Source organism: Ascaphus truei, chromosome 2, assembly GCF_040206685.1.
Source record: "Ascaphus truei isolate aAscTru1 chromosome 2, aAscTru1.hap1, whole genome shotgun sequence".
NCBI classification, from domain to species: Eukaryota; Metazoa; Chordata; class Amphibia; order Anura; family Ascaphidae; genus Ascaphus; species Ascaphus truei.
In genome coordinates, this window is record NC_134484.1 from 268262473 (window position 1) to 268276449 (window position 13977).

A 13977-nucleotide genomic window follows, 5' to 3' on the forward strand; every position below is an offset into this window, starting at 1 on the left:
TCTGTGCTGAAGCAGGGCATTCTGGCAGCCAATTGGCTTGACTTTTATTAGTGAGCCTGGTTACCCCCTCTCGGAACCACAGACTTAGAAATCGCAAGCTCATATACAGTGCATAAAATATATTTATATATATACCCTTATACAGTACATCATTTTAATAAAAAATATCACAAAATTCTTCTAAGTCCCTCAGGAAGAGTGAAAGACGCGCACGTTCATTTTCAGAGCTCCTAGACCTTCCTATAAGAAGTTAGCCAAAAAGTAGCTTCGAAAAACGCTTAGGTTAAGTTTCAGAGTTGCTTCTAATGTACCGAAGCTAGACTTAGACATACTGTAATTTCACTCTCACAACATTATGGCTGGTTGGAGACAGTCCGAACCACAAATACCGGGTCCATGGTTCTGGCCATATACTGGGGGGACGGGGACGACTCCCATTAACCCCTGACTATACCGGGGATACGCGTATCACTCTGCCTTACTGGTCTGTGCTGAAGCAGGGCATTCTGGCAGCCAAGTGGCTTGACCTTTATTAGTGAGCCTGGTTACCCCCTCTCGGAACCACAGACTTAGAAATCGCCAGCTCATATACAGTGCATAAAATATATTTATATATATACCCTTTTTCACCATTTTAATAAAAAATATCACAAAATTCTTCTAAGTCCCTCGGGAAGAGTGAAAGACGCGCACGTTCATTTTCAGATCTCCTAGACCTTCCTATAAGAAGTTAGCCAAAAAGTAGCTTCAAAAAACGCTTAGGTTAAGTTTCAGAGTTGCATCTAATGTACCGAAGCTGGACTAAGACATAATTTCACTCTCACAACATTATGGCTGGTTGGAGACAGTCCGAACCACAAATACCGGGTCCATGGTTCTGGCCATATACTGGGGGGACGGGGACGACTCCCATTAACCCCTGACTATACCGGGGATACGCTTATCACAATGCCTTACTGGTCTGTGCTGAAGCAGGGCATTCTGGCAGCCAAGTGGCTTGACCTTTATTAGTGAGCCTGGTTACCCCCTCTCGGAACCACAGACTTAGAAATCGCCAGCTCATATACAGTGCATAAAATATATTTATATATATACCCTTTTTCACCATTTTAATAAAAAATATCACAAAATTCTTCTAAGTCCCTCGGGAAGAGTAAAAGACGCGCACGTTCATTTTCAGAGCTCCTAGACCTTCCTATAAGAAGTTAGCCAAAAAGTAGCTTCGAAAAACGCTTAGGTTAAGTTTCAGAGTTGCTTCTAATGTACCAGAGCTGGACTTAGACATAATTTCACTCTCACAACATTATGGCTGGTTGGAGACAGTCCGAACCACAAGTACTGGGTCCATGGTTCTGGGCGTATACTGGGGGGACGGGGACGACTCCCATTAACCCCTGACTATACCGGGGATACGCTTATCACAATGCCTTTCTGGTCTGTGCTGAAGCAGGGCATTCTGGCAGCCAATTGGCTTGACTTTTATTAGTGAGCCTGGTTACCCCCTCTCGGAACCACAGACTTAGAAATCGCAAGCTCATATACAGTGCATAAAATATATTTATATATATACCCTTATACAGTACATCATTTTAATAAAAAATATCACAAAATTCTTCTAACTCCCTCAGGAAGAGTGAAAGACGCGCACGTTCATTTTCAGAGCTCCTAGACCTTCCTATAAGAAGTTAGCCAAAAAGTAGCTTCGAAAAACGCTTAGGTTAAGTTTCAGAGTTGCTTCTAATGTACCGAAGCTAGACTTAGACATACTGTAATTTCACTCTCACAACATTATGGCTGGTTGGAGACAGTCCGAACCACAAATACCGGGTCCATGGTTCTGGCCATATACTGGGGGGACGGGGACGACTCCCATTAACCCCTGACTATACCGGGGATACGCGTATCACACTGCCTTACTGGTCTGTGCTGAAGCAGGGCATTCTGGCAGCCAAGTGGCTTGACCTTTATTAGTGAGCCTGGTTACCCCCTCTCGGAACCACAGACTTAGAAATCGCCAGCTCATATACAGTGCATAAAATATATTTATATATATACCCTTTTTCACCATTTTAATAAAAAATATCACAAAATTCTTCTAAGTCCCTCGGGAAGAGTGAAAGACGCGCACGTACATTTTCAGAGCTCCTAGACCTTCCTATAAGAAGTTAGCCAAAAAGTAGCTTCGAAAAACGCTTAGGTTAAGTTTCAGAGTTGCTTCTAATGTACCAAAGCTGGACTTAGACATAATTTCACTCTCACAACATTATGGCTGGTTGGAGACAGTCCGAACCACAAGTACTGGGTCCATGGTTCTGGGCGTATACTGGGGGGACGGGGACGACTCCCATTAACCCCTGACTATACCGGGGATATGCTTATCACAATGCCTTACTGGTCTGTGCTGAAGCAGGGCATTCTGGCAGCCAATTGGCTTGACTTTTATTATTGAGCCTGGTTACCCCCTCTCGGAACCACAGACTTAGAAATCGCCAGCTCATATACAGTGCATAAAATATATTTATATATATATACCCTTATACACCATTTTAATAAAAAATATCACAAAATTCTTCTAAGTCCCTCGGGAAGAGTGAAAGACGCGCACGTTCATTTTCAGAGCTCCTAGACCTTCCTATAAGAAGTTAGCCAAAAAGTAGCTTCGAAAAACGCTTAGGTTAAGATTCAGAGTTGCATCTAATGTACCGAAGCTGGACTTAGACATAATTTCACTCTCACAACATTATGGCTGGTTGGAGACATTCCGAACCACAAATACCGGGTCCATGGTTCTGGCCATATACTGGGGGGACGGGGACGACTCCCATTAACCCCTGACTATACCGGCGATATGCTTATCACAATGCCTTACTGGTCTGTGCTGAAGCAGGGCATTCTGGCAGCCAAGTGGCTTGACCTTTATTAGTGAGCCTGGTTACCCCCTCTCGGAACCACAGATTAGAAATCGCCAGCTCATATACAGTGCATAAAATATATTTATATATATACCCTTATACACCATTTTAATAAAAAATATCACAAAATTCTTCTAAGTCCCTCGGGAAGAGTGAAAGACGCGCACGTACATTTTCAGAGCTCCTAGACCTTCCTATAAGAAGTTAGCCAAAAAGTATCTTCGAAAAACGCTTAGGTTAAGTTTCAGAGTTGCTTCTAATGTACCGAAGCTGGACTTAGACATAATTTCACTCTCACAACATTATGGCTGGTTGGAGACAGTCCGAACCACAATTACCGGGTCCATGGTTCTGGGCGTATACTGGGGGGACGGGGACGACTCCCATTAACCCCTGACTATACCGGGGATACGCTTATCACAATGCCTTTCTGGTCTGTGCTGAAGCAGGGCATTCTGGCAGCCAATTGGCTTGACTTTTATTATTGAGCCTGGTTACCCCCTCTCGGAACCACAGACTTTGAAATCGCCAGCTCATATACAGTGCATAAAATATATTTATATATATATACCCTTATACACCATTTTAATAAAAAATATCACAAAATTCTTCTAAGTCCCTCGGGAAGAGTGAAAGACGCGCACGTTCATTTTCAGAGCTCCTAGACCTTCCTATAAGAAGTTAGCCAAAAAGTAGCTTCGAAAAACGCTTAGGTTAAGTTTCAGAGTTGCATCTAATGTACCGAAGCTGGACTTAGACATAATTTCACTCTCACAACATTATGGCTGGTTGGAGACAGTCCGAACCACAAGTACCGGGTCCATGGTTCTGGGCGTATACTGGGGGGACGGGGACGACTCCCATTAACCCCTGACTATACCAGGGATACGCTTATCACAATGCCTTACTGGTCTGTGCTGAAGCAGGGCATTCTGGCATCCAAGTGGCTTGACCTTTATTAGTGAGCCTGGTTATCCCCTCTCGGAACCACAGACTTAGAAATCGCCAGCTCATATACATGCATAAAATATATTTATATATATACCCTTATACACCATTTTAATAAAAAATATCACAAAATTCTTCTAAGTCCCTCGGGAAGAGTGAAAGACGCGCACGTTCATTTTCAGAGCTACTAGACATTCCTATAAGAAGTTAGCCAAAAAGTACCTTCGAAAAACGCTTAGGTTAAGTTTCAGAGTTGCTTCTAATGTACCGAAGCTGGACTTAGACATAATTTCACTCTCACAACATTATGGCTGGTTGGAGACAGTCCGAACCACAAATACCGGGTCCATGGTTCTGGCCATATACTGGGGGGACGGGGACGACTCCCATTAACCTCTGACTATACCGGGGATACGCTTATCACAATGCCTTTCTGGTCTGTGCTGAAGCAGGGCATTCTGGCAGCCAATTGGCTTGACTTTTATTAGTGAGCCTGGTTACCCCCTCTCGGAACCACAGACTTAGAAATCGCCAGCTCATATACAGTACATGCATAAAATATATTTATATATATACCCTTATACACCATTTTAATAAAAAATATCACAAAATTCTTCTAAGTCCCTCGGGAAGAGTGAAAGACGCGCACGTTCATTTTTAGAGCTCCTAGACCTTCCTATAAGAAGTTAGCCAAAAAGTAGCTTCGAAAAACGCTTAGGTTAAGTTTCAGAGTTGCATCTAATGTACCGAAGCTGGACTTAGACATAATTTCACTCTCACAACATTATGGCTGGTTGGAGACAGTCCGAACCACAAATACCGGGTCCATGGTTCTGGCATATACTGGGGGGACGGGGACGACTCCCATTAACCCCTGACTATACCGGGGATACGCTTATCACAATGCCTTTCTGGTCTGTGCTGAAGCAGGGCATTCTGGCAGCCAATTGGCTTGACTTTTATTAGTGAGCCTGGTTACCCCCTCTCGTAACCACAGACTTAGAAATCGCCAGCTCATATACAGTGCATAAAATATATTTATATATATACCCTTATACATCATTTTAATAAAAAATATCACAAAATTCTTCTAAGTCCCTCAGGAAGAGTGAAATACGCGCACGTTCATTTTTAGAGCTCCTAGACCTTCCTATAAGAAGTTAGCCAAAACGTAGCTTCGAAAAACGCTTAGGTTAAGTTTCAGAGTTGCTTCTAATGTACCAAAGCTGGACTTAGACATAATTTCACTCTCACAACATTATGGCTGGTTGGAGACAGTCCGAACCGCAAGTACCGGGTCCATGGTTCTGGGCGTATACTGGGGGGACGGGGACGACTCCCATTAACCCCTGACTATACCGGGGATACGCTTATCACAATGCCTTACTGGTCTGTGCTGAAGCAGGGCATTCTGGCATCAAAGTAGCTTGACTTTTATTAGTGTGTCTGGTTACCCCCTCTCGTAACCACAGACTTAGAAATCGCCAGCTCATATACAGTGCATAAAATATATTTATATATATACCCTTATACATCATTTTAATAAAAAATATCACAAAATTCTTCTAAGTCCCTCAGGAAGAGTGAAAGACGCGCACGTTCATTTTCAGAGCTCCTAGACATTCCTATAAGAAGTTAGCCAAAAAGTAGCTTCGAAAAACGCTTAGGTTAAGTTTCAGAGTTGCTTCTAATGTACCAAAGCTGGACTTAGACATAATTTCACTCTCACAACATTATGGCTGGTTGGAGACAGTCCGAACCACAAGTACCGGGTCCATGGTTCTGGGCGTAAACTGGGGGGACGGGGACGACTCCCATTAACCCCTGACTATACGGGGATACGCTTATCACAATGCCTTTCTGGTCTGTGCTGAAGCAGGGCATTCTGGCAGCCAATTGGCTTGACTTTTATTAGTGAGTCTGGTTACCCCCTCTCGTAACCACAGACTTAGAAATCGCCAGCTCATATACAGTGCATATAATATATTTATATATATACCCTTATACACCATTTTAATAAAAAATATCACAAAAATCTTCTAAGTCCCTCGGGAAGAGTGAAAGACGCGCATGTTCATTTTCAGAGCTCCTAGACCTTCCTATAAGAAGTTAGCCAAAAATTAGCTTCGAAAAACGCTTAGGTTAAGTTTCAGAGGTACTTCTAATGTACCAAAGCTGGACTTAGACATAATTTCACTCTCACAACATTATGGCTGGTTGGAGACAGTCCGAACCACAAGTACCGGGTCCATGGTTCTGGGCGTATACTGGGGGGACGGGGACGACTCCCATTATCCCCTGACTATACCAGGGATACGCTTATCACAATGCCTTACTGGTCTGTGCTGAAGCAGGGCATTCTGGCATCCAAGTGGCTTGACCTTTATTAGTGAGCCTGGTTATCCCCTCTCGGAACCACAGACTTAGAAATCGCCAGCTCATATACATGCATAAAATATATTTATATATATACCCTTATACACCATTTAAATAAAAAATATCACAAAATTCTTCTAAGTCCCTCGGGAAGAGTGAAAGACGCGCACGTTCATTTTCAGAGCTCCTAGACCTTCCTATAAGAAGTTAGCCAAAAAGTAGCTTCGAAAAACGCTTAGGTTAAGTTTCAGAGGTACTTCTAATGTACCAAAGCTGGACTTAGACATAATTTCACTCTCACAACATTATGGCTGGTTGGAGACAGTCCGAACCACAAGTACCGGGTCCATGGTTCTGGGCGTATAATGGGGGGACGGGGACGACTCCCATTAACCCCTGACTATACCGGGGATACGCTTATCACAATGCCTTACTGGTCTGTGCTGAAGCAGGGCATTCTGGCATCCAAGTGGCTTGACCTTTATTAGTGAGCCTGGTTACCCCCTCTCGGAACCACAGACTTAGAAATCGCCAGCTCATATACATGCATAAAATAGATTTATATATATACCCTTATACACCATTTTAATAAAAAATATCACAAAATTCTTCTAAGTCCCTCGGGAAGAGTGAAAGACGCGCACGTTCATTTTCAGAGCTCCTAGACATTCCTATAAGAAGTTAGCCAAAAAGTACCTTCGAAAAACGCTTAGGTTAAGTTTCAGAGTTGCTTCTAATGTACCGAAGCTGGACTTAGACATAATTTCACTCTCACAACATTATGGCTGGTTGGAGACAGTCCGAACCACAAATACCGGGTCCATGGTTCTGGCCATATACTGGGGGGACGGGGACGACTCCCATTAACCTCTGACTATACCGGGGATACGCTTATCACAATGCCTTTCTGGTCTGTGCTGAAGCAGGGCATTCTGGCAGCCAATTGTCTTGACTTTTATTAGTGAGCCTGGTTACCCCATCTCGGAACCACAGACTTAGAAATCGCCAGCTCATATACATGCATAAAATATATTTATATATATACCCTTATACACCATTTTAATAAAAAATATCACAAAATTCTTCTAAGTCCCTCGGGAAGAGTGAAAGACGCGCACGTTCATTTTTAGAGCTCCAAGACCTTCCTATAAGAAGTTAGCCAAAAAGTAGCTTCGAAAAACGCTTAGGTTAAGTTTCAGAGTTGCATCTAATGTACCGAAGCTGGACTTAGACATAATTTCACTCTCACAACATTATGGCTGGTTGGAGACAGTCCGAACCACAAATACCGGGTCCATGGTTCTGGCCATATACTGGGGGGACGGGGACGACTCCCATTAACCCCTGACTATACCGGGGATACGCTTATCACAATGCATTTCTGGTCTGTGCTGATGCAGGGCATTCTGGCAGCCAATTGGCTTGACTTTTATTAGTGAGCCTGGTTACCCCCTCTCGTAACCACAGACTTAGAAATCGCCAGCTCATATACAGTGCATAAAATATATTTATATATATACCCTTATACATCATTTTAATAAAAAATATCACAAAATTCTTCTAAGTCCCTCAGGAAGAGTGAAAGACGCGCACGTTCATTTTCAGTGCTCCTAGACATTCCTATAAGAAGTTAGCCAAAAAGTAGCTTCGAAAAACGCTTAGGTTAAGTTTCAGAGTTGCTTCTAATGTACCAAAGCTGGACTTAGACATAATTTCACTCTCACAACATTATGGCTGGTTGGAGACAGTCCGAACCACAATTACCGGGTCCATGGTTCTGGGCGTATACTGGGGGGACGGGGACGACTCCCATTAACCCCTGACTATACCGGGGATACGCTTATCACAATGCCTTTCTGGTCTGTGCTGAAGCAGGGCATTCTGGCAGCCAATTGGCTTGACTTTTATTATTGAGCCTGGTTACCCCCTCTCGGAACCACAGACTTTGAAATCGCCAGCTCATATACAGTGCATAAAATATATTTATATATATATACCCTTATACACCATTTTAATAAAAAATATCACAAAATTCTTCTAAGTCCCTCGGGAAGAGTGAAAGACGCGCACGTTCATTTTCAGAGCTCCTAGACCTTCCTATAAGAAGTTAGCCAAAAAGTAGCTTCGAAAAACGCTTAGGTTAAGTTTCAGAGTTGCATCTAATGTACCGAAGCTGGACTTAGACATAATTTCACTCTCACAACATTATGGCTGGTTGGAGACAGTCCGAACCACAAGTACCGGGTCCATGGTTCTGGGCGTATACTGGGGGGACGGGGACGACTCCCATTAACCCCTGACTATACCAGGGATACGCTTATCACAATGCCTTACTGGTCTGTGCTGAAGCAGGGCATTCTGGCATCCAAGTGGCTTGACCTTTATTAGTGAGCCTGGTTATCCCCTCTCGGAACCACAGACTTAGAAATCGCCAGCTCATATACATGCATAAAATATATTTATATATATACCCTTATACACCATTTTAATAAAAAATATCACAAAATTCTTCTAAGTCCCTCGGGAAGAGTGAAAGACGCGCACGTTCATTTTCAGAGCTACTAGACATTCCTATAAGAAGTTAGCCAAAAAGTACCTTCGAAAAACGCTTAGGTTAAGTTTCAGAGTTGCTTCTAATGTACCGAAGCTGGACTTAGACATAATTTCACTCTCACAACATTATGGCTGGTTGGAGACAGTCCGAACCACAAATACCGGGTCCATGGTTCTGGCCATATACTGGGGGGACGGGGACGACTCCCATTAACCTCTGACTATACCGGGGATACGCTTATCACAATGCCTTTCTGGTCTGTGCTGAAGCAGGGCATTCTGGCAGCCAATTGGCTTGACTTTTATTAGTGAGCCTGGTTACCCCCTCTCGGAACCACAGACTTAGAAATCGCCAGCTCATATACAGTACATGCATAAAATATATTTATATATATACCCTTATACACCATTTTAATAAAAAATATCACAAAATTCTTCTAAGTCCCTCGGGAAGAGTGAAAGACGCGCACGTTCATTTTTAGAGCTCCTAGACCTTCCTATAAGAAGTTAGCCAAAAAGTAGCTTCGAAAAACGCTTAGGTTAAGTTTCAGAGTTGCATCTAATGTACCGAAGCTGGACTTAGACATAATTTCACTCTCACAACATTATGGCTGGTTGGAGACAGTCCGAACCACAAATACCGGGTCCATGGTTCTGGCATATACTGGGGGGACGGGGACGACTCCCATTAACCCCTGACTATACCGGGGATACGCTTATCACAATGCCTTTCTGGTCTGTGCTGAAGCAGGGCATTCTGGCAGCCAATTGGCTTGACTTTTATTAGTGAGCCTGGTTACCCCCTCTCGTAACCACAGACTTAGAAATCGCCAGCTCATATACAGTGCATAAAATATATTTATATATATACCCTTATACATCATTTTAATAAAAAATATCACAAAATTCTTCTAAGTCCCTCAGGAAGAGTGAAATACGCGCACGTTCATTTTTAGAGCTCCTAGACCTTCCTATAAGAAGTTAGCCAAAACGTAGCTTCGAAAAACGCTTAGGTTAAGTTTCAGAGTTGCTTCTAATGTACCAAAGCTGGACTTAGACATAATTTCACTCTCACAACATTATGGCTGGTTGGAGACAGTCCGAACCGCAAGTACCGGGTCCATGGTTCTGGGCGTATACTGGGGGGACGGGGACGACTCCCATTAACCCCTGACTATACCGGGGATACGCTTATCACAATGCCTTACTGGTCTGTGCTGAAGCAGGGCATTCTGGCATCAAAGTAGCTTGACTTTTATTAGTGTGTCTGGTTACCCCCTCTCGTAACCACAGACTTAGAAATCGCCAGCTCATATACAGTGCATAAAATATATTTATATATATACCCTTATACATCATTTTAATAAAAAATATCACAAAATTCTTCTAAGTCCCTCAGGAAGAGTGAAAGACGCGCACGTTCATTTTCAGAGCTCCTAGACATTCCTATAAGAAGTTAGCCAAAAAGTAGCTTCGAAAAACGCTTAGGTTAAGTTTCAGAGTTGCTTCTAATGTACCAAAGCTGGACTTAGACATAATTTCACTCTCACAACATTATGGCTGGTTGGAGACAGTCCGAACCACAAGTACCGGGTCCATGGTTCTGGGCGTAAACTGGGGGGACGGGGACGACTCCCATTAACCCCTGACTATACGGGGATACGCTTATCACAATGCCTTTCTGGTCTGTGCTGAAGCAGGGCATTCTGGCAGCCAATTGGCTTGACTTTTATTAGTGAGTCTGGTTACCCCCTCTCGTAACCACAGACTTAGAAATCGCCAGCTCATATACAGTGCATATAATATATTTATATATATACCCTTATACACCATTTTAATAAAAAATATCACAAAAATCTTCTAAGTCCCTCGGGAAGAGTGAAAGACGCGCATGTTCATTTTCAGAGCTCCTAGACCTTCCTATAAGAAGTTAGCCAAAAATTAGCTTCGAAAAACGCTTAGGTTAAGTTTCAGAGGTACTTCTAATGTACCAAAGCTGGACTTAGACATAATTTCACTCTCACAACATTATGGCTGGTTGGAGACAGTCCGAACCACAAGTACCGGGTCCATGGTTCTGGGCGTATACTGGGGGGACGGGGACGACTCCCATTATCCCCTGACTATACCAGGGATACGCTTATCACAATGCCTTACTGGTCTGTGCTGAAGCAGGGCATTCTGGCATCCAAGTGGCTTGACCTTTATTAGTGAGCCTGGTTATCCCCTCTCGGAACCACAGACTTAGAAATCGCCAGCTCATATACATGCATAAAATATATTTATATATATACCCTTATACACCATTTAAATAAAAAATATCACAAAATTCTTCTAAGTCCCTCGGGAAGAGTGAAAGACGCGCACGTTCATTTTCAGAGCTCCTAGACCTTCCTATAAGAAGTTAGCCAAAAAGTAGCTTCGAAAAACGCTTAGGTTAAGTTTCAGAGGTACTTCTAATGTACCAAAGCTGGACTTAGACATAATTTCACTCTCACAACATTATGGCTGGTTGGAGACAGTCCGAACCACAAGTACCGGGTCCATGGTTCTGGGCGTATAATGGGGGGACGGGGACGACTCCCATTAACCCCTGACTATACCGGGGATACGCTTATCACAATGCCTTACTGGTCTGTGCTGAAGCAGGGCATTCTGGCATCCAAGTGGCTTGACCTTTATTAGTGAGCCTGGTTACCCCCTCTCGGAACCACAGACTTAGAAATCGCCAGCTCATATACATGCATAAAATAGATTTATATATATACCCTTATACACCATTTTAATAAAAAATATCACAAAATTCTTCTAAGTCCCTCGGGAAGAGTGAAAGACGCGCACGTTCATTTTCAGAGCTCCTAGACATTCCTATAAGAAGTTAGCCAAAAAGTACCTTCGAAAAACGCTTAGGTTAAGTTTCAGAGTTGCTTCTAATGTACCGAAGCTGGACTTAGACATAATTTCACTCTCACAACATTATGGCTGGTTGGAGACAGTCCGAACCACAAATACCGGGTCCATGGTTCTGGCCATATACTGGGGGGACGGGGACGACTCCCATTAACCTCTGACTATACCGGGGATACGCTTATCACAATGCCTTTCTGGTCTGTGCTGAAGCAGGGCATTCTGGCAGCCAATTGTCTTGACTTTTATTAGTGAGCCTGGTTACCCCCTCTCGGAACCACAGACTTAGAAATCGCCAGCTCATATACATGCATAAAATATATTTATATATATACCCTTATACACCATTTTAATAAAAAATATCACAAAATTCTTCTAAGTCCCTCGGGAAGAGTGAAAGACGCGCACGTTCATTTTTAGAGCTCCAAGACCTTCCTATAAGAAGTTAGCCAAAAAGTAGCTTCGAAAAACGCTTAGGTTAAGTTTCAGAGTTGCATCTAATGTACCGAAGCTGGACTTAGACATAATTTCACTCTCACAACATTATGGCTGGTTGGAGACAGTCCGAACCACAAATACCGGGTCCATGGTTCTGGCCATATACTGGGGGGACGGGGACGACTCCCATTAACCCCTGACCATACCGGGGATACGCTTATCACAATGCATTTCTGGTCTGTGCTGATGCAGGGCATTCTGGCAGCCAATTGGCTTGACTTTTATTAGTGAGCCTGGTTACCCCCTCTCGTAACCACAGACTTAGAAATCGCCAGCTCATATACAGTGCATAAAATATATTTATATATATACCCTTATACATCATTTTAATAAAAAATATCACAAAATTCTTCTAAGTCCCTCAGGAAGAGTGAAAGACGCGCACGTTCATTTTCAGTGCTCCTAGACATTCCTATAAGAAGTTAGCCAAAAAGTAGCTTCGAAAAACGCTTAGGTTAAGTTTCAGAGTTGCTTCTAATGTACCAAAGCTGGACTTAGACATAATTTCACTCTCACAACATTATGGCTGGTTGGAGACAGTCCGAACCACAAGTACCGGGTCCATGGTTCTGGGCGTATACTGGGGGGACGGGGACGACTCCCATTAACCCCTGACTATACCGGGGATACGCTTATCACAATGCCTTACTGGTCTGTGCTGAAGCAGGGCATTCTGGCATCAAAGTAGCTTGACCTTTATTAGTGAGCCTGGTTACCCCCTCTCGGAACCACAGACTTAGAAATCGCCAGCTCATATACAGTGCATAAAATATATTTATATATATACCCTTATACACCATTTAAATAAAAAATATCACAAAATTCTTCTAAGTCCCTCGGGAAGAGTGAAAGACGCGCACGTTCATTTTCAGAGCTCCTAGACCTTCCTATAAGAAGTTAGCCAAAAAGTAGCTTCGAAAAACGCTTAGGTTAAGTTTCAGAGTTGCTTCTAATGTACCGAAGCTGGACTTAGACATAATTTCACTCTCACAACATTATGGCTGGTTGGAGACAGTCCGAACCACAAATACCGGGTCCATGGTTCTGGCCATATACTGGGGGGACGGGGACGACTCCCATTAACCTCTGACTATACCGGGGATACGCTTATCACAATGCCTTTCTGGTCTGTGCTGAAGCAGGGCATTCTGGCAGCCAATTGGCTTGACTTTTATTAGTGAGCCTGGTTACCCCCTCTCGGAACCACAGACTTAGAAATCGCCAGCTCATATACATGCATAAAATATATTTATATATATACCCTTATACACCATTTTAATAAAAAATATCACAAAATTCTTCTAAGTCCCTCGGGAAGAGTGAAAGACGCGCACGTTCATTTTTAGAGCTCCTAGACCTTCCTATAAGAAGTTAGCCAAAAAGTAGCTTCGAAAAACGCTTAGGTTAAGTTTCAGAGTTGCATCTAATGTACCGAAGCTGGACTTAGACATAATTTCACTCTCACAACATTATGGCTGGTTGGAGACAGTCCGAACCACAAATACCGGGTCCATGGTTCTGGCCATATACTGGGGGGACGGGGACGACTCCCATTAACCCCTGACTATACCGGGGATACGCTTATCACAATGCCTTTCTGGTCTGTGCTGAAGCAGGGCATTCTGGCAGCCAATTGGCTTGACTTTTATTAGTGAGCCTGGTTACCCCCTCTCGTAACCACAGACTTAGAAATCGCCAGCTCATATACAGTGCATAAAATATATTTATATATATACCCTTATACATCATTTTAATAAAAAATATCACAAAATTCTTCTAAGTC